Raw genomic sequence first — 22,500 nt, forward strand, 5'->3', positions numbered from 1 at the left:
TTAAAATCACCGAGTAGACGCGGTGAGGGCTGGCAACCGCTGCCAAACCTTTTTCCGAAATTGCGCCATCTGAGTGACAAGAAAACATGATCTAAAGGAATAGCACCCTCGAGGGTGGGCTTCATGCCCCTCTAATTGATTCAACGTCGGCGTCCACCGTTTCAAAATCCGACATATCCATCCGCCCTGACAGCGGCGTTGAATCAATGAGGGGGCCACGGGAGAGGCTCGCGGCAACCACCTCTCCCGTTGTAGCCGCGATAGGCACGCAAAAAATTTTGCTAGAGCACCAAGCACCCACCTCATGGCTAGAGACAAGGGCTCGCCATTAGATCAACTTCGAAATCGCTGAACAGACGCGCTGTAGAATGGCAACCGCTGCCAAGTCTCTTCCGTAGTTGCGTCGGTCGAGTGATCGAAGAAGGTGATCTAAGAGAGGGTCCAAGCGTAGGCATTCGTTGGGGGATTCACGCCGATGGCATAAATTTATGCAATACCCGAGCAACACCGGACGGAGGTGCTAGACGAGGGCTCCTGTTTTGGATCGAGTTTTAAAATCACCAAGTAGACGCAGTGAGGGCTGGCAACCGCTGCCAAACCTTTTTCCGAAATTGCGCCAGCTGAGTGACAAGAAAACATGATCTAAAGGAGAGTCCAAGAATAGCACCCTCGAGGGTGGGCTTCATGCCCCTCTAATTGATTCAACGTCGGCATCCACCGTTTCAAAATTCGACATATCCATCCGCCCTGACAGCGGCGTTGAATCAATGAGCTGGGCACGGGAGAGGCTCGCGGCAACCACCTCTTCCATTGTAGCCGCGATAGGCTCGCAAAAAATATTGCTAGAGCGCCAAGTACCCACCTCATGGCTATCGACAAGGGCTCGCCATTAGATCAACTTCGAAATCGCAGAACGGACGCGGTGTAGAATGGCAACCACTGCCAAGTCTCTTCCGTAATTGCGTCGGTCTAGTGATCGAAGAAGGTGATCTAAGAGAGGGTCCAAGCGTGTAGGAATTCATTGGGGGATTTGCGCCGATGGCAAAAATTTGTGCAATACCCGAGCAACACCGGACGGAGGTGCAAGACGAGGGCCCACGTTTTAGACCGAGTTTTAAAATCACCGAGTAGACGCGGCGAGGGGCTGGCAACCGCTGCCAAACCTTTTTCCGAAATTGCGCCAGCTGAGTGACAAGAATACATGATCTAAAGGAGAGTCCAGGAATAGCACCCTCGAGGGTGGGATTCATGCCCCTCTAATTGATTCAACGTCGGCGTCCACAGTTTCAAAATCCGACATTTCCATCCGCCCTGACAGCGGCGTTGAATCAATGAGGGGGGGGCACGGGAGAGGCTCGCGGCAACCACCTCTCCCGTTGTAGCCACGATAGGCACGCAAAAAATTTTGCTGGAGCGCCAAGCACCCACCTCATGGCTAGAGACAAGGGCTCGCCATTAGATCAACTTCGAAATCGCTGAACAGACGCGGTGTAGAATGGCAACCGCTGCCAAGTCTCTTCCGTAGTTGCGTCGGTCGAGTGATCGAAGAAGGTGATCTAAGAGAGGGTCCAAGCGTAGGCATTCATTGGGGGATTCGCGCCGATGGCATAAATTTATGCAATACCTGAGCAACACCGGACGGAGGTGCTAGACGAGGGCTCCCGTTTTAGATCGAGTTTTAAAATCACCAAGTAGACGCGGTGAGGGCTGGAAACCGCTGCCAAACCTTTTTCCGAAATTGCGGCAGCTGAGTGACAAGAAAACATGATCTAAAGGAGAGTCCAGGAATAGCACCCTCGAGGGTGGGCTTCATGCCCCTCTAATTGATTCAACGTCGGCGTCCACCGTTTCAAAATCCGACATATCCATCCGCCCTGACAGCGGCGTTGAATCAATGAGGGGGGCACGGGAGAGGCTCGCGGCAACCACCTCTCCCCTTGTAGCCGCGATAGGCACGCAAAAAATTTTGCTAGAGCGCCAAGCACCCACCTCATGGCTAGAGACAAGGGCTCGCCATTAGATCAACTTCGAAATCGCTGAACAGACGCGCTGTAGAATGGCAACCGCTGCCAAGTCTCTTCCGTAGTTGCGTCGGTCGAGTGATCGAAGAAGGTGATCTAAGAGAGGGTCCAAGCGTAGGCATTCGTTGGGGGATTCGCGCCGATGGCATAAATTTATGCAATACCCGAGCAACACCAGACGGAGGTGCTAGACGAGGGCTCCCGTTTTAGATCGAGTTTTAAAATCACCGAGTAGACGCGGTGAGGGCTGGCAACCGCTGCCAAACCTTTTTCCGAAATTGCGCCAGCTGAGTGACAAGAAAACATGATCTAAAGGAGAGTCCAGGAATAGCACCCTTGAGGGTGGGCTTCATGCCCCTCTAATTGATTCAACGTCGGCGTCCACCGTTTCAAAATCTGACATGTCCATCCGCCCTGACAGCGGCGTTGAATCAATGAGGGGGGCACGGGAGAGGCTCGCGGCAACCACCTCTCCCCTTGTAGCCGCGATAGGCACGCAAAAAATTTTGCTAGAGCGCCAAGCACCCACCTCATGACTAGAGACAAGGGCTCGCCATTAGATCAACTTCGAAATCGCTGAACAGACGCGCTGTAGAATGGCAACCGCTGCCAAGTCTCTTCCGTAGTTGCGTCGGTCGAGTGATCAAAGAAGGTGATCTAAGAGAGGGTCCAAGCGTAGGCATTCGTTGGGGGATTCGTGCCGATGGCATAAATTTATGCAATACCCGAGCAACACCGGACGGAGGTGCTAGACGAGGGCTCCCGTTTTAGATCGAGTTTTAAAATCACCGAGTAGACGCGATGAGGGCTGGCAACCGCTGCCAAACCTTTTTCCAAAATTGCGCCAGCTGAGTGACAAGAAAACATGATCTAAAGGAGAGTCCAGGAATAGCACCCTCGAGGGTGGGCTTCATGCCCCTCTAATTGATTCAACGTCGACGTCCACCTTTTTTCAAAATCTGACGTATCCATCCGCCCTGACAGCGGCGTTGAATCAATGAGGGGAGCACGGGAGAGGCTCGCGGCAACCACCTCTCCTGTTGTAGCCGCGATAGGCACGCAAAAAATTTTGCTAGAGCGCCAAGCACCCACCTCATGGCTAGAGACAAGGGCTCGCCATTAGATCAACTTTGAAATCGCTGAACAGACGCGCTGTAGAATGGCAACCACTGCCAAGTCTCTTCCGTAGTTGTGTCGGTCGAGTGATCGAAGAAGGTGATCTAAGAGAGGGTCCAAGCGTAGGCATTCGTTGGGGGATTCGCGCCGATGGCATAAATTTATGCAATACCCGAGCAACACCGGACAGAGGTGCTAGACGAGGGCTCCCGTTTTAGATCGAGTTTTAAAATCACCAAGTAGACGCGGTGAGGGCTGGCAACCGCTGCCAAACCTTTTTCCGAAATTGCGCCAGCTGAGTGACAAGAAAACGTGATCTAAAGGAGAGTCCAGGAATAGCACCCTCGAGGGTGGGCTTCATGCCCCTCTAATTGATTCAACGTCGGCGTCCACCGTTTCAAAATCCGACATATCCATCCGCCCTGACAGCGGCGTTGAATCAATGAGGGGGGCACGGGAGAGGCTCGCGGCAACCACCTCTCCCCTTGTAGCTGCGATAGGCACACAAAAAATTTTGCTAGAGCGCCAAGCACCCACCTCATGGCTAGAGACAAGGGCTCGCCATTAGATAAACTTCGAAATCGCTGAACAGACGCGCTGTAGAATGGCAACCGCTGCCAAGTCTCTTCCGTAGTTGCGTCGGTGGAGTGATCGAAGAAGGTGATCTAAGAGAGGGTCCAAGCGTAGGCATTTGTTGGGGGATTCGCGCCGATGGCATAAATTTATGCAATACCCGAGCAACACCGGATGGAGGTGCTAGACAAGGGCTCCCGTTTTAGATCGAGTTTTAAAATCACCGAGTAGACGCAGTGAGGGCTGGCAACCGCTGCCAAACCTTTTTCCGAAATTGCGGCAGCTGAGTGACAAGAAAACATGATCTAAAGGAGAGTCCAGGAATAGCACCCTCGAGGGTGGGCTTCATGCCCCTCTAATTGATTCAACGTCAGCATCCACCGTTTCAAAATCCGACATGTCCATCCGCCCTGACAACGACGTTGAATCAATGAGGGGGGCACAAGAGAGGCTCGCGGCAACCACCTCTCCCCTTGTAGCCGCGATAGGCACGCAAAAAATTTTGCTAGAGCGCCAAGCACCCACCTCATGGCTAGAGACAAGGGCTCGCCATTAGATCAACTTTGAAATCGCTGAACAGACGCGCTGTAGAATGGCAACCGCTGCCAAGTCTCTTCCGTAGTTGCGTCGGTCGAGTGATCGAAGAAGGTGATCTAAGAGAGGGTCCAAGCGTAGGCATTCGTTGGGGGATTCGCGCCGATGGCATAAATTTATGCAATACCCGAGCAACACCGGACGGAGGTGCTAGACGAGGGCTCCCGTTTTAGATCAAGTTTTTAAATCACCGAGTAGACGCGGTGAGGGCTGGCAACCGCTGCCAAACCTTTTTCCGAAATTGCGCCAGCTGAGTGACAAGAAAACATGATCTAAAGGAGAGTCCAGGAATAGCACCCTCGAGGGTGGGCTTCATGCCCCTCTAATTGATTCAACGTCGGCGTCCACCTTTTTTCAAAATCCGACATATCCATCCACCCTGACAGCGGCGTTGAATCAATGAGGGGGGCACGGGAGAGGCTCGCGGCAACCACCTCTCCCATTGTAGCCGCGATAGGCACGCAAAAAATTTTGCTAGAGCGCCAAGCACCCACCTCATGGCTAGAGACAAGGGCTCGCCATTAGATCAACTTCGAAATCACTGAACAGACGCGCTGTAGAATGGCAACCGCAGCCAAGTCTCTTCCATAGTTGCGTCGGTGGAGTGATCGAAGAAGGTGATCTAAGAGAGGGTCCAAGCATAGGCATTCGTTGGGGGATTCGCGCCGATGGCATAATTTTATGCAATACCCGAGCAACACCGGTCGGAGGTGCTAGATGAGGGCTCCCGTTTTAGATCGAGTTTTAAAATCACCAAGTAGACGCGGTGAGGGATGGCAACCGCTGCCAAACCTTTTTCTGAAATTGCGCCAGCTGAGTGACAAGAAAACATGATCTAAAGGAGAGTCGAGGAATAGCACATCCAGGGTGGGCTTCATGCCCCTCTAATTGATTCAACGTCGGCGTCCACCGTTTCAAAATCCGACATATCCATCCGCCTTGACACCGGCGTTGAATCAATGAGGGGGGCATGGGAGAGGCTCGCGGCAACCACCTCTCCTATATAAGCTATTAGTGCGAGGCTCACTCTGCATTAGAAATTAGCGAACACAACGACATCCGCCTTAAAAATCCAAATCCTTTAAAATTCCTACCAAACAGCCATTCATGACCCAATTTTTTATGAGGTCGGCAGAGGAGCAAAAGATCGTCATCGGTTAGGAGATGTGAGTTCATGGAGCCGAGGGACTGAAATGGTCATCGAACTCATCCGATCAACTGGATGAATTTCACCTTGAAGGGGCCCAATCCAAAACTTCCGGAGGTCATCTCCTGGAACTCTTGAGAACAAGGCCCATCTTACATGCAAACTCTGCTACTGTGCAAACATAGGTTGCAATTAAAGAGAAATTGCGAGGCCGTCACAATGGCCCGAGGCCAATGGCTCTGACTAAGTCAATTTTCTCTTGCAATCACCATGTCGCCGTTCACAGAGAGATCTCCCCATTCACTTGTGACGCGACGCACAATCCAAGGTCTAGACGCGAGACCGCCCTTGAAAGAAAGACCACTTTCCAAGACATCCCCCGATGACACATTGGAACGTCAACCGCTGTCGAACCACTCCCAATGTTGTGCCGATCGACTTGGCACAGAGGTGACCTTAGGGAGCTCCTGCGTAGCAATCGGGATGTGCTTTCGTGCCCATCTCTCACAAAAACCAATGTTAGCTGTGGACAAATTTGGAATCCAAGGGCTCGCATCCATCGATATCGTCGGCACTGGGTCTATATATTCAAAGGCCACGGAGAGGTTCCGATAAGAGAAGCTCCCCTGCTCGCTCGCACAAACATATCCCAAATTCTAGACACAAGCTCCCGCCCTTAGCATCGCTCTCCAGATCACCGCAATGACACATTGGAACGACAACCGCTGTCGAACAACTCCCGAAATTGTGGCAATGGAGTGAGAAAGAAGAGCAACTTTGGGGAGCCGCGCATAGCAAACGGGCTGTGCTGCTGCTTCATTCCGCTCTTATATAGATCCGAAATCGTTGATTTTGTTTGGAATCCGAGGCTGCATTCGTCCTTGCTCAAACAAGCAATGGCTCTTCTAATCGAATGGCCACGGGGAGCTTCCGATAACAAAGGCTCCCTTGTCACTCGTGATGCGCAGGCCAACTGCTAGACGACAGGTCGCCCTTCAGATCGCTGCCCAGGCAACCACCACAACGGCACCATTGGAACGACAACCGCTGCCGAACCGTTATGAAAATTTTGTGCCAAAGAAGTTGTTGCGTAGAGAACGACTCTTGGGAGAGAGCCCTCGCATAGCAAAATCGGGATGGCTTCACGGCCCTCCCAATAGAAACGATGCTGGTGCCAATATTCCAAAAATCTGAATAACGTGTCTTTCGCGAACACCAGCACTGATTTCTATTGGGGAGGGTCGCCGAGAACTTTTGTTATCAAAGCTCCCATTGTAAGCCGCGATAGGCACACAAAAAATTGCTAGAGCCCCAAGCACCCACCTCATGGCTAGACAAGGGCTCGCCATTAGTAGATCAACTTCAAAATCGCTGAACAGACGCGCTGTAGAATGGCAACCGCTGCCAAGTCTCTTTCGTAGTTGCGTCGGTCGAGTGATCGAAGAAGGTGATCTAAGAGAGGGTCCAAGCGTAGGCATTCGTTGGGAGATTCACGCCAATGGCATAAACTTATGCAATACCCGACCAACACCGGACGGAGGTGCTAGACGAGGGCTCCCGTTTTAGATTGAGTTTTAAAATCACCAAGTAGACGCGGTGAGGGCTGGCAACCGCTGCCAAACCTTTTTCCGAAATTGCGGCAGCTGAGTGGCAAGAAAACATGATCTAAAGGAGAGTCCAGGAATAGCACCCTCGAGGGTGGGCTTCATGCCCCTCTAATTGATTCAACGTCGGCGTCCACCGTTTCAAAATCTGACATATCCATCCGCCCTGACAGCGGCATTGAATCACTGAGGGGGGCACGGGAGAGGCTCGCGGCAACCACCTCTCCCCTTGTAGCCGCGATAGGCACGCAAAAAAATTTTGCTAGAGCGCCAAGCACCCACCTCATGGCATAAATTTCTGCAATACCCGAGCAACACCGGACGGAGGTGCTAGACGAGGGCTCCCGTTTTAGATCGAGTTTTAAAATCACCAAGTAGACGCGGTGAGGGCTGGCAACCGCTGCCAAACCTTTTTCCGAAATTGCGCCAGCTGAGTGACAAGAAAACATGATCTGAAGGAGAGTCCAGGAATAGCACCCTCGAGGGTGGGCTTCATGCCCCTTTAATTGATTCAACGTCGGCGTCCACCGTTTCAAAATCCGACATATCCATCCGCCCTGACAGCGGCGTTGAATCAATGAGGAGGGCACGGGAGAGGCTCGCGGCAACCACCTCTCCCCTTGTAGCCGCGATAGGCACGCAAAAAATTTTGCTAGAGCGCCAAGCACCCACCTCATGGCTAGAGACAAGGGCTCACCATTAGATCAACTTCGAAATCGCTGAACAGACGCGCTGTAGAATGGCAACCGCTGCCAAGTCTCTTCCGTAGTTGCGTCGGTCGAGTGATCGAAGAAGGTGATCTAAGAGAGGGTCCAAGCGTGTAGGCATTCGTTGGGGGATTCGCGCCGATGGCATAAATTTATGCAATACCCGAGCAACACCGGACGGAGGTGCTAGGCGAGGGCTCCCGTTTTAGATCGAGTTTTAAAATCACCAAGTAGACGCGGTGAGGGATGGCAACCGCTGCCAAACCTTTTTCCGAAATTGCGCCAGCTGAGTGACAAGAAAACATGATCTAAAGGAGAGTCGAGGAATAGCACATCCAGGGTGGGCTTCATGCCCCTCTAATTGATTCAACGTCGGCGTCCACCGTTTCAAAATCCGACATATCCATCCGCCTTGACACCGGCGTTGAATCAATGAGAGGGGCACGGGAGAGGCTCGCGGCAACCACCTCTCCTATATAAGCTATTAGTGCGAGGCTCGCTCTGCATTAGAAATTAGCGAACACACCGACATCCGCCTTAAAAATCCAAATCCTTTAAAATTCCTACCAAACAGCCATTCACGACCCAATTTTTTATGAGGTCGGCAAAGGAGCAAAAGATTGTCATCGGTTACGAGATGTGAGTTCATGGAGCCGAGGGACTGAAATGGTCATCGAGCTCATCCGATCAACTGGATGAATTTCACCTTGAAGGGGCCCAATCCAAAAGTTCCGGAGGTCATCTCCTGGAACTCTCGAGAACAAGGCCCATCTTACATGCAAACTCTGCTACTGCGCAAACATAGGTTGCAATTAAAGAGAAATTGCGAGGCCGTCACAATGGCCCGAGGCCAATGGCTCCGACTAAGTCAATTTTCTCTTGCAATCAACCATGCCGCTGTTCACAAAGAAATCTCCCCATTCACTCCCCATTCACTTGTGACGCGACGCACAATCCAAGTGCTAGACGCGAGCTCGCCCTTGAAAGAAAGACCACTTTCCAAGACATCCCCCATTCACTTGTGACACGACACACAACCCAAGTGCTAGACGCGAGCTCGCGCTTGAAAGAAAGACCACTTTCCAAGACATCCCCCGATGACACATTGGAACGACAACCGCTGTCGAACCATTCCCAATGTTGTGCCGATCGAGTTGGCACAGAAGCGACCTTAGGGAGCTCCCGCGTAGCAATCGGGATGTGGTTTCATACCCTTCTCTCACAAAAACCAATCTTAGCTGTGAACAAATTTCGCCGCAATGACACCATTGGAACGACGACCGCTGTCGAACAACTCCCGCATTTGTGCCCCGATGGAGTGAGAAAGAATAGCAACTTTGGGGAGCCGCGCATCGCAAACGGGCTGCTGCTTCATTCCGCTCTTATATATAGATCCGATGTCATTGATTTCATTTGGAATCCGAGGCTGCATTCGTCCTTGCTCACACAAGCAATGGCTCTTCTCATCGAATGGCCACGGGGAGCTTCCGATCACAAAGGCTCCCTTGTCACTCGTGACGCGCAGCCCAACTGCTTTCTGAAATTGCACCAGCTGAGTGACAAGAAAACATGATCTAAAGGAGAGTCGAGGAATAGCACCTCGAGGGTGGGCTTCATGCCCCTCCAATTGATTCAACGTCGGCGTCCACCGTTTCAAAATCTGACATTTCCATCCGCCTTGACACCGCCGTTGAATCAATGAGAGGGGCACGGGAGAGGTTCGCGGCAACAACCTCTCCTATATAAGCTATTAGTGCGAGGCTCGCTCTGCATTAGAAATTAGCGAACACGCCGACATCCGCCATAAAAATCCAAATCGTTGAAAATTTTGACCAAACAGCCATCCACGACCCAATTTATTATGAGGTCGTCTAAGGAGCAAAAGATTGTCATCGGTTAGGAGATGTGAATTCATGTAGCCAAGGGGGACTGAAATGGTCATCGAGCTCATCCGATCAACTGGATGAATTTCACCTTGAAGGGGCCCAATCCAAAAGTTCCGGAGGTCATCTCCTCGAACTCTCAAGAACAAGGACCGTCTTACTTGCAAACTCTGCTACTGCGCAAACATAGGTTGCAATTAAAGAGAAATTGCCAAGCCATCACAGTGGCCCGAGGCCAATGCTCCGACTAAGTCAATTTTCTCTTGCAATCACCATGCCGCCGTTCACAGAGAGATCTCCCCATTCACTTGCGACGCGACACAAAATCCAAGTGATAGACGCGAGCTCGCCCTTGAAAGGCTAGCCCACTTTCCGAGACATCCCCCGATGACACATTGGAACGACAACCGTTGTCGAACCATTCCCAATGTTGTGCCGACCAAGTTGGCACAGAGGCGACCTTAGGGAGCTCCCGCGTAGCAACCGGGATGTGCTTTCGTACCCATCTCTCACAAAAACCAATCTTAGCTGTGAACAAATTTAGAATCCAAGGCTCGTATCCATCGATATCGTCGGCACTGGGTCTATATATTCAAAGGCCACGGAGAGGTTCCGATAAGAGAAGCTCCCCTGCTCGCTCGCACAAACATCCCAAATGCTAGACACAAGCTCCCGCCCTTAGCATCGCTCTCCAGATCGCCGCAATGACACATTGGAATGACAACCGCTGTCGAACAACTCCCGAATTTGTGCCGATGGAGTGAGAAAGACCAGCAACTTTGGGGAGCCACGCATGGCAAACGGGCTGCTGCTTCATTCCGCTCTTATATATAGATCCGATGTCGTTGATTTCCTTTGGAATCCGAGGATGCATTCGTCCTTGCTCACACAAGCAATGGCTCTTCTCATCGAATGGTCACGGGGAGCTTCCGATTACAAAGGCTCCCTTGTCACCCGTGATGCGCAGCCCAACTGCTAGACGACGGCTCGCCCTTCAGATCGCTGCCCAGGCAACCACCACAACGGCACCATTGGAACAACAACCGCTGCCGAACCATTTCGAAATTTTTTTGCCAAAGAAGTTGTTGCAAAGAGAACGACTCTGGGGAGAGAGCCCTCGCATAGCAAAATCGGGATGGCTTCACGGCAGCTGGATGGGATTTGAATTCATGGAGCCAAGGGAGTGAAATGGTCATCGAGCTCATCCGATCAACTGGATGAATTTCACCTTGAAGGGGCCCAATCCAAAAGTTCCGGAGGTCATCTCCTGGAACTGTCAAGAACAAAGGCCAATCTTACATGCAAACTCTGCTACTGCACAAACATAGCTTGCAATTATAGAGAAATTTCAAGGCCGTCACAATGGCCCGAGGCCAATGCTTCGACTACTAAGTCAATTTTCTCTTGCAATCACCATGCCGCCGTTCACAGAGAGATCTCCCCATTCACTTGTGACGACGCACAATCCAAGTGCTAGACGCGATCTCGCCCTTGAAAGGCCGCGTTCCAAGACATCCCGATGACACATTGGAACGACAACCACTGTCGAACCATTCCCAATGTTGTGCCGATCGAGTTGGCACAGAGGCGATCTTAGGGAGCTCCCGCGAATCGATCGGGAAGTGCTTTCGTACCCATCTCTCACAAAAACCAATGTTAGCTGAACAATTTTAGAATCCAAGACTCGTATCCATCGATATCGTCGGCACTGGGTCTATATTCAAAGGCCACGGAGAGGTTTCGATAAGAGAAGCTCCCCTGCTCTCTTGCACAAACATCCCCAAATGCTAGGCGCAAGCTCCGGCCCTTAGCATCGCTCTCCAGATCACCGCAATGACACATTGGAACGACAACCGCTGTCGAACAACTCCCGAATTTGTGCCGATGGAGTGAGAAAGAAGAGCCAGATCGGGTCGACGAAAACGGCTAAGCCAGATCGGGTCGGCCAGCATGGTTCGGCCACCATTTTTCGCCGAGAGCTTTCGATATTAAAGCTCCCATGTAGCCGCGATAAGTACACCATGACAAAATTGCTAGAGCGCCGAGCACCCATAGCAAATTGCCATTATACCAAGCAACGTCGGAGTGCTAGACAAGGGCTCACGTTTAGATCAAGTTTTAAAATCACCAAAAAGACACGCCATGGATCGGCAATCACTGCCTCACCTTTTCCAAAATTGAGTCATCGGAAAACATGATCTAAAGGAGAGCCGAGGAAAAGCACTGAGATCGCTTCATGCCCCTTTCATTCATTCAACATCAGCATACACCATTTGAAAACCCAACAATCCGATCTGCCTAGACACCAATGTTGAATCAATGAAAGGGGCACGGGAGAGGCTCGCGGCAACAACCTCTCCTATATAAGCTATTAGTGCGAGGCTCGCTCTGCATTAGAAATCTGCGATAGCGCAGACAAAATCCTTAAAAATCCAATTCAATGAAAAATGTGACTTGCTGACTCGGTGAGAGTACTTCGAACTGTCAAGAACAAAGGCCAATCTCACATGCAAACTCTGCTACTGCGCAAACATAGCTTGCAATTATAGAGAAATTGCAAGGCCGTCACAATGGCCCGAGGCCAATGCTCCGACTACTAAGTCAATTTTCTCTTGCAATCGCCATGCCGCCGTTCACAGAGAGATCTCCCCATTCACTTGTGACGACGCACAATCCAAGTGCTAGACGCGAGCTCGCCCTTGAAAGGCTGCGTTCCAAGACATCCCGATGACACATTGTAACGACAACCGCTATCGAACCATTCCCAATGTTGTGCCGATCGAGTTGACACAGAGGCGATCTTAGGGAACTCCCGCGTATCGATCGGGAAGTGCTTTCGTACCCATCTCTCACAAAAACCAATGTTAGCTGAACAATTTTATAATCCAAGGCTCGTATCCATCGATATCGTCGGCACTGGGTCTATATTCAAAGGCCACGGAGAGGTTCCGATAAGAGAAGCTCCCCTGCTCGCTTGCACAAACATCCCCAAATGCTAGACGCAAGCTCCCGCACTTAGCATCGCTCTCCAGATCACCGCAATGACACATTGGAACGACAACCGCTGTCGAACAACTCCCGAATTTTGGCAGTTGGAGTGAGAAACAAGAGCCAGATCGGGTCGACGAAAATGGCTAAGCCAGATCGGGTCCGCCAGCATGGCTCGGCCACCATTTTTCGCCGAGAGCTTTCGATATTAAAGCTCCCATGTAGCCGCGATAAGTACACCATGACAAATTGCTAGAGCGCAGAGCACCCATAGCAAATTGCCATTATACCAAGCAACGCCGGAGTGCTAGACAAAGGCTCACGTTTAGATCAAGTTTTAAAACCACCAAAAACACACGCCATGGATCGGCAACCGCTGCCTCACCTTTTCCAAAATTGAGTCATCGGAAAACATGATCTAAAGGAGAGCCGAGGAAAAGCACTGAGATTGCTTCATGCCCCTTTCATTCATTCAACATCAGCATACACCGTTTGAAAACCCAACAATCCGATCCGCCTAGACACCAATGTTGAATCAATGAAAGGGGCATGGGAGAGGCTCGCGGCAACAACCTCTCCTATATAAGCTATTAGTGCGAGGCTCGCTCTGCATTAGAAATCTGCGATAGCGCGGACAACTCCCTTAAAAATCCAATTCAATGAAAAATGTGACCAAACAGCCATCCACGACACCGTTTTTGGAGCTCGCCCAGATCGGCTCGGCCAGAATGGCTCGCGCAGATCGGCTCGGCCAGCATGGCTCGCCCAGCCTTGGTGAGAGTACTTCGAACTGTCAAGAACAAAGGCCAATCTAATGTGCAAACTCTGCTACTGCGCAAACATAGGTTGCAATTATAGAGAAATTGCAAGGCCGTCACAATGGCCCGAGGCCAATGCTCCGACTACTAAGTCAATTTTCTCTTGCAATCGCCATGCCGCCGTTCACAGAGAGACCTCCCCAATCACTTGTGACGACGCACAATCCAAGTGCTAGACGCGAGCTCGCCCTTGAAAGGCTGCGTTCCAAGACATCCCGATGACACATTGGAATGACAACCGCTATCGAACCATTCCCAATGTTGTGCCGATCAAGTTGGCATAGAGGCGACCAAACAGCCATCCACGACACCGTTTTTGGAGCTCGGCAAGATCGGCTCGGCCAGAACGGCTCGGCCAGCATGGCTCGGCCAGAATGGCTCGCCCAGATCGGCTCGGCCAGCATGGCTCAGCCAGAACGGCTCGCCCAGATCGGCTCGGCCAGAATGGCTCGCCCAGATCGGCTCGGCCAGCATGGCTCGCCCAGAACGGCTCGCCCAGATCGGCTCGGCCAGAATGGCTCACCCAGATCGGCTCGGCCAGCATGGCTCGCCCAGATTGGCTCGGCCAGAATGGCTCGCCCAGATTGGCTCGGCCAGAACGGCTCACCCAAATCGGCTCGGCCAGCATGGCTCGGCCAGAACGGCTCACCCAGATCGGCTCGGCCAGAATGGCTCGCCCAGATCGGCTCGGCCAGCATGGCTCGCCCAGCCTTGGTGAGAGTACTTGGAACCGTCAAGAACAAAGCCCAATCATACATGCAAACTCTGCTATGCGCAAACATAGGTTGCAATTATAGAGAAATTGCAAGGCTGTCACAATGGCCCGAGGCGAATGCTCTAACTACTAAGTCAATTTTCTCTTGCAATCGCCATGCCGCCGTTCACAAAGAGATCTCCCCATTCACTTGTGACGAAGCACAATCCAAGTGCTAGACGCGAGCTCGCCCTTGAAAGGCCGTGTTCCAAGACATCCCGATGACACATTGGAACGACAACCGCTGTCGAACCATTCCCAATGTTGTGCCGATCGAGTTGGCACAGAGGCGACCAAACAGCCATCCACGACACCGTTTTTGGAGCTCAGCCAGATCGGCTCGGCCAGCATGGCTCGGCCAGAACGGCTCGCCCAGATCGGCTCGCCCAGATCGACTCGGCCAGAACGGCTCGCCCAGATCGGCTCGGCCAGCATGGCTCAGCCACAACGGCTCGCCCAGATCGGCTCGCCCAGAACAGGTCACCCAGATCAGCTCGGCCAGAATGGCTTGCCCAGAACGGCTCGGCAGGATCGGGTCGGCCAGAATGGCTCGCCCAGATCGGCTCGACCAGCATGGCTCGCCCAGATCGGCTCGGCCAGATCGGGACGATGACTTGATGAACGGACTTAGAGATTCGACTTGGTGGGCCGACCTGGCGGGGTGACTTGATGAACGCACTTGAAGGGTCGACTTCGTGGGGTGACTCTATGAACGGACCTAAAGAGTTGACTTGGTGAGAGTACTTGGCGGGGTGACTCGATGAAAGGACTTAAAGAGTCGACTTGGTGAGAGTACTTGGTGGGGCGACTTGATGAACACACTTGAAGAATCGACTTGGTTAGAGTACTTGGTGGCGCGACTTGATGAACGGACTCAAAGAGTCAACTTGGTGAGAGTACCTGGTGGCTCGACTTGATGAGCAGACTTAAAGAGTCAACTTGGTGAGAGTACTTGGCGGGGTGAACTGATGAACGAACATAAAGAGTCGGCTTGGTGGGAGTACTTGGTGGGCCGACCTGGTGGGGTGACTTTATGGACGGACTTAAAGAGTCGACTTGGTTAGATTACTTGTTCTGGTGACTTGATGAACGGACTTCGAGAGTCGACTTGGTGGGGTGACTTGATGAAAGGACTTAAAGGGTCGACTTGGTGAGAGTACTTGGCGGGGCGACTTGATGAACAGACTTAAAGGGTCGACTTGGCGGGGTGACTTGATGAACGGACCTAAAGAGTTGACTTGGTGAGAGTACTTGGCGGGGTGAAATGATGAACGGACTTAAAGAGTCGACTTGGTGAGAGTACTTGGTGGGCCGACTTGATGAACAGACTTATAGAGTCGACTTGGTGAGAGTAGTTGTTCTGGTGACTTGATGAACGGACTTAAAGACTCGGCTTGGCAGGGTGACTTGATGAAAGGACTTAAAGAGTCGACTTGGTGGGGTGACTCGATGAACGAACTTAGAGGGTTGACTTTGCGGGGTGACCTGATGAACGGACCTAAAGAGTTGACTTGGTGAGAGTACTCGGTGGGGTGACCTGATGAACAGACTTAGAGAGTCGACTTGGTGAGAGTCCTTGGTGGGCCGACCTGGTTGGGTGACTTCGTGAACTGACTTAAAGAGTCGACTTGGTGGGAGTACTTGGTGGGGTGACTTGATGAACGGACTTCAAGGGTCGACTTGGCAAGGTGACTTGATGAACGGTCCTAAAGAGTTGACTTGGTGTGGTGACTTGATGAAAAGACTTAAAGAGTCGAATTGGTGAGAGTACTTGGTGGGGTGACTTGATGAACGCACTTGAAGGGTCGACTTGGTGGGGTGACTTTATGAACGGACCTAAAGAGTTGACGTGGTGAGAGTGCTTGGTGGGGTGACTTGATGAACATAGTTAAAGAGTCGACTTGGTGAGAGTAGTTGGTCGGGTGACTTGATGAACGCACTCGAAGAATCGACTTGGTTAGAGTACTTGGTGGGGTGACTTGATGAACGGACTTAAAGATTCGACTTGGTGGGCCGACCTGGCGGGGTGACTTGATGAACGGACTTAGAGAGTCGACTTGGTGAGAGTACTTGGTGGGCCGACCTGGCCGGGTGACTTGATGAACAAACTTAAAGAGACGACTTGGTGAGAGTACCCGGTGGGCTGACCTGGTCACGTGACTTGATGAACGGACTTAAAGAGTCGACTTGGTGGGCCGACTTGGCCGGGTGACTTGATGAACGAACTTAAAGGGTCGACTTGGTGGGTCGAACTAGCGGGGTGACTTGGTGAGAGTACTTGGTGGGCTGACCTGGCAGGGTGACTTGATGAACGAACTTAGAGAGTCGACTTTGTGAGAGTACTTGGTGGGTCGAACTGGCGGGGTGACTTGATGAACGAACTTAAAGAGTCGACCTGGTGAGAGAACTTGGTGGGCCGAGCTGGCGGGGTGAATTGATGAACGAACCTAAAGAGTCGACTTTGTGAGAGTACTTGGTGGGCCGACCTAGCGGGGTGAGTTGATGACCGAACTTAAAGGGTCGACTTGGTGAGAGTACTTGGTGGGCCGACCTGGTGAGGCGACTTGATGAACGAACTGAAAGAGTCGACTTGGTGAGAGTACTCGGTGGGGTGACCTGATGAACAAACCTAAAGAGTCGACCTGGTGAGAGTACTTGATGGGCCGACCTGGCGGGGTGACTTGGTGAGCAAACTTAAAGAGTCGACTTGGTGAGAGTAGTTGGTGGGCTGACCTGGCGGGGTGACTTGATGAACGAACTTAAAGAGTCGACCTGGTGGGCCGACTTGGCAGAGTGACTTCATGAACGAACTTAAAGAGTCCACTCGGTGGGCCGACCTGGCGGGGTGACTTGATGAACGAACTTAAAGAGTCGACTTGGTGAGAGTAATTTGTGGGCTGACCTGGCGGGGTGACTTGATGAATGAACTTAAAGAGTCGACTTGGTGGGGTGACTTGATGAACGCACTTGAAGGGTCGACTTGGTGGGGTGACTCTATGAACGGATCTAAAGAGTTGACTTGGTGGGGTGACTCGATGAAAGGACTTAAAGAGTCGACTTGGTGAGAGTACTTGGTGGCTCGACTTTATGAGCAGACTTAAAGAGTCCACTTGGTGAGAGTGGGCCTAACGGGGCGATGTGGTGAGTGGGCCTAACGGGGCGAGTTGGTGGGGCGACTTGGCGAGTGGTATTAGAGAGCCGACGTGGTGAGGCGACTCGGCGAGTTGGTTCGTTGAGATGACATGGTGAGCTGACTTGGCGAGTCGACCCGGCGAGCGAACTTAAAGAGTCGACTTGGCAACGTACTCGAGCCGACTTGGTGAGGCGACCCGGCGAACGGGCTCAAAGAGTCAACATGGTGAGGCGACTCATTGAGTCAACATGGTGAGGCGACTCATGGTGAGGAGCTATCCTTGAGGCGACTTGGTGGGCCTACTTGATTAGTCGACTTGGTGAGCCGACCTGACGAGCTGACACGGTGAGCGGGCTTAAAGAGGGGACGACTTGGTGGGGTAACTCGGCAAGCCAACTTATCGAGGCGAGATGGTGAGTCGACTTGGTGAGCTGACTTGGTGAGCGCACTTAAAGAGTCAACTTCGTGAGGTGACTCGGCGAGTTAGCCCGCTGATGCGACTTGCGCGGGCCGACCTGGGGAACGAACTTAAAGAGGCAACTTGGGCGGGCTGACCTGGTGAGCGAACTTGAAGAGTTGACTTGGCAACGCACTTGAACAATCGACTTGGTGAGCTGACATGGTGAGTGGGCTTAGAGAAGCAACTCGGCGGGGCGACTTGATGAACGGACTTAAAGGGTCGACTTGGCGGGGTGACTTGATGAACGGACCTAAAGAGTTGACTTGGTGAGAGTACTTGGCGGGGTGAACTGATGAACGGACTTAAAGAGTCGACTTGGTGGGAGTACTTGGTGGGCCGACTTGATGAACGGACTTATAGAGTCCACTTGGTGAGAGTAGTTGTTCTGGTGACTTGATGAACGGACTTAAAGAGTCAGCTTGGCGGGGTGACTTGATGAAAGGACTTAAAGAGTCGACTTGGTGGGGTGACTCGATGAACGAACTTAGAGGGTCGACTTTGCGGGGTGACCTGATGAACGGACCTAAAGAGTTGACTTGGTGAGAGTACTCGGTGGGGTGACCTGATGAACAGACTTAGAGAGTGGACTTGGTGGGAGTCCTTGGTGGGCCGACCTGGTTGGGTGACTTCGTGAACTGACTTAAAGAGTCGACTTGGTGGGAGTACTTGGTGGGGTGACTTGATGAACGGACTTCAAGGGTCGACTTGGCGAGGTGACTTGATGAACGGTCCTAAAGAGTTGACTTGGTGTGGTGACTTGATGAAAAGACTTAAAGAGTCGAATTGGTGAGAGTACTTGGTGGGGTGACTTGATGAACGCACTTGAAGGGTCGACTTGGTGGGGTGACTTTATGAACGGACCTAAAGAGTTGACGTGGTGAGAGTGCTTGGTGGGGTGACTTGATGAACATAGTTAAAGAGTCGACTTGGTGAGAGTAGTTGGTCGGGTGACTTGATGAACGCACTCGAAGAATCGACTTGGTTAGAGTACTTGGTGGGGTGACTTGATGAACGGACTTAAAGATTCGACTTGGTGGGCCGACCTGGCGGGGTGACTTGATGAACGGACTTAGAGAGTCGACTTGGTGAGAGTACTTGGTGGGCCGACCTGGCCGGGTGACTTGATGAACAAACTTAAAGAGACGACTTGGTGAGAGTACCCGGTGGGCTGACCTGGTCACGTGACTTGATGAACGGACTTAAAGAGTCGACTTGGTGGGCCGACTTGGCTGGGTGACTTGATGAACGAACTTAAAGGGTCGACTTGGTGGGTCGAACTAGCGGGGTGACTTGGTGAGAGTACTTGGTGGGCTGACCTGGCAGGGTGACTTGATGAACGAACTTAGAGAGTCGACTTTGTGAGAGTACTTGGTGGGTCGAACTGGCGGGGTGACTTGATGAACGAACTTAAAGAGTCGACCTGGTGAGAGAACTTGGTGGGCCGAGCTGGCGGGGTGAATTGATGAACGAACCTAAAGAGTCGACTTTGTGAGAGTACTTGGTGGGCCGACCTGGCGGGGTGAGTTGATGACCGAACTTAAAGGGTCGACTTGGTGAGAGTACTTGGTGGGCCGACCTGGCGGGGCGACTTGATGAACGAACTTAAAGAGTCGACTTGGTGAGAGTACTCGGTGGGGTGACCTGATGAACAAACCTAAAGAGTCGACCTGGTGAGAGTACTTGGTGGGCCGACCTGGCGGGGTGACTTGGTGAGCAAACTTAAAGAGTCGACTTGGTGAGAGTAGTTGGTGGGCTGACCTGGCGGGGTGACTTGATGAACAAACTTAAAGAGTCGACCTGGTGGGCCGACTTGGCAGAGTGACTTCATGAACGAACTTAAAGAGTCCACTCGGTGGGCCGACCTGGCGGGGTGACTTGATGAATGAACTTAAAGAGTCGACTTGGTGAGAGTAATTTGTGGGCTGACCTGGCGGGGTGACTTGATGAATGAACTTAAAGAGTCGACTTGGTGGGGTGACTTGATGAACGCACTTGAAGGGTCGACTTGGTGGGGTGACTCTATGAACGGACCTAAAGAGTTGACTTGGTGGGGTGACTCGATGAAAGGACTTAAAGAGTCGACTTGGTGAGAGTACTTGGTGGCTCGACTTTATGAGCAGACTTAAAGAGTCCACTTGGTGAGAGTGGGCCTAACGGGGCGATGTGGTGAGTGGGCCTAACGGGGCGAGTTGGTGGGGTGACTTGGCGAGTGGTATTAGAGAGCCGACGTGGTGAGGCGACTCGGCGAGTTGGTTCGTTGAGATGACATGGTGAGCTGACTTGGCGAGTCGACTCGGCGAGCGAACTTAAAGAGTCGACTTGGCAACGTACTCGAGCCGACTTGGTGAGGCGACCCGGCGAGCGGGCTCAAAGAGTCAACATGGTGAGGCGACTCATTGAGTCAACATGGTGAGGCGACTCATGGTGAGGAGCTATCCTTGAGGCAACTTGGTGGGCCTACTTGATTAGTCGACTTGGTGAGCCGACCTGACGAGCTGACACGGTGAGCGGGCTTAAAGAGGCGACGACTTGGTGGGGTAACTCGGCAAGCCAACTTATCTAGGCGAGATGGTGAGTCAACTTGGTGAGCTGACTTGGTGAGTGCACTTAAAGAGTCAACTTCGTGAGGTGACTCGGCGAGTTAGCCCGCTGATGCGACTTGGGCGGGCCGACCTGGCGAATGAACTTAAAGAGGCGACTTGGGCGGGCTGACCTGGCGAGCGAACTTAAAGAGTTGACTTGGCAACGCACTTGAACAATCGACTTGGTGAGCTGACATGGTGAGTGGGCTTAGAGAAGCAACTCGGCGGGGCGACTTGGCGAGCACACCTGCTGGGGCAAGGTGGTAAAACGACTAGGTGATTCGACTTGGTGAGCTGACTTGGTGAGCGAACTTAAGGGGTCGACTTGGTGAGGCAACCTGAATAGTCGACTCGGTGAGGTGACTTGGGGAGCCGACATGGTGAGCGGTCTTAAAGAAGAGACGACCTGGTGGGGCAACCTGGTGAGGCGAGACGGTAAGTCATCTTGGTGAGCCGGCTTGACGAGCTGTGAGTGGACTTAAAGAGTCAATTCTTTATTTGGCAAAGACCACATGGTTAGATGACTTGGTGAGCCGACCTGGCTAGCAAAATTGGCAAGCAAACTTATAGAATCGACTTGCTGTCCCCAGCCAGGATCGCACGCCTGGGTCGACCCAACTTGGGTCACCCGACTAGGTCAACCCATCTCCGTCGCCCCAGCCTCGGGCGACCCGACTGGGTCGCCAGAGTGGGTCGACGAGGGGAAAAAAAAAAAAAAAACAAAAAAAATCATGAGAGGCCCTGTACAGCGAAAAGCGCTAAATTTTGCGCATTACAAAAAAAAAAAAAAAAAACAAGTTACCCGCTTTTGGATCACGCACAAGTTTCAGTTCACGTATTGTCGAGCCGACTCGAGGCGTTACGCCTAGCTAGCCGGATTCGAGGTAGGGTAGCCGAAACGATTCGATTTGAGAATTTTCTTTATAAAAAGAGATCATGATAGGCCTCGTAAGGCAAAAAAGAATGAAATTTTGGGAGTTAAAAAAAAAAACGTTACCCGGTTTTGGATCGCGCACAGGGCTCGGGTCACGTAGCATCGAGGTGCCCTGGGTGACATGATTCGAGCGAAAAGTCGACGGTGGCATGAGTCGTGCAAAAACATTGGAGGCCATTAAGGCTCGAGGCGCTTCGAGTCGAGGTTGCCGAGGCGGGTCGGGTTGAAAACTTTGGGCGTTAACCAAAAAGAAAAAGTTAACCGCTTTTGCATCATGTACACGGCTCGGGGCACTTAGAATCAAGTCGAGCACGGTGACATGAGTCGTGCGAAAAATTTGGAGACGACTCGAGTCGGGGCATCCGACTCTATTCGAGTTCAAAACTTTGGGACTTGACAAAAAAAAGAAAAAAGAAAAAGTTACCCGGTTTTGGATCACGTAAGTGACTCGGGCCACTCAGAATCAAGGCGAGTGCGATTACATGAGTCGAGGGAAAAAAAAAATGGAGGCGGTTAAGGCTCGAGGCAATTCGAGTCGGGGTAGCTGAGTCGATTCGAAAACTTTGGCCGTTAGCCAGAAAAAGAGTTAATCGCTTTTGGATCACGTACATGACTTGGGGCACATAGAATCAAGTCAAGCACGGTGACATGAGTGGTTCGAAAAAATTGCAGGCGATTAAGGCTCGAGGCGATTTGAGTTGGGGTTGCTGACACGATTCGGGTTGAAATCTTTGGGTGTTAACCAAAGAAGGAAGAAGTTAACCGCTTTTGGATCACGTACATGACTCGGGGCACCAAGTCGAGCACGGTGACATGAGTCCTGCGAAAAAACTGGAGGCGGTTAAGGCTCGAGGCGATACGAGTCGGGGTCGCCGACACAATTTGGGTTGAAAACTTTGGGCGTTAACCGAAAAAAAGAGTTGACCGCCTTTGGATCACGCACATGACTCGGCGCACTTAGAATCATGTCGAGCACGGTGACATGAGTCATGCGAAAAAATTGGAGGCGGTTAAGGCTCGACGCGATTCGAGTCGGGGTTCGGGTAATTCGGGCGATTCGTGTCGGGGTTGCCGACACGGTTCGAGTCGAAAACTTTGGGCATTAACCCCCCAAAAAAAAAAGATTGACCTCTTTTGGACCACGTACATGACTCGGGGCACTTAGAATCAAGTCGAGCACGGTGAC

This window comes from Cupressus sempervirens, chromosome 2 (genome assembly GCF_028749045.1).
Source record: "Cupressus sempervirens isolate cs-2001-9-10 chromosome 2, ASM2874904v1, whole genome shotgun sequence".
Classification (NCBI taxonomy): domain Eukaryota; kingdom Viridiplantae; phylum Streptophyta; class Pinopsida; order Cupressales; family Cupressaceae; genus Cupressus; species Cupressus sempervirens.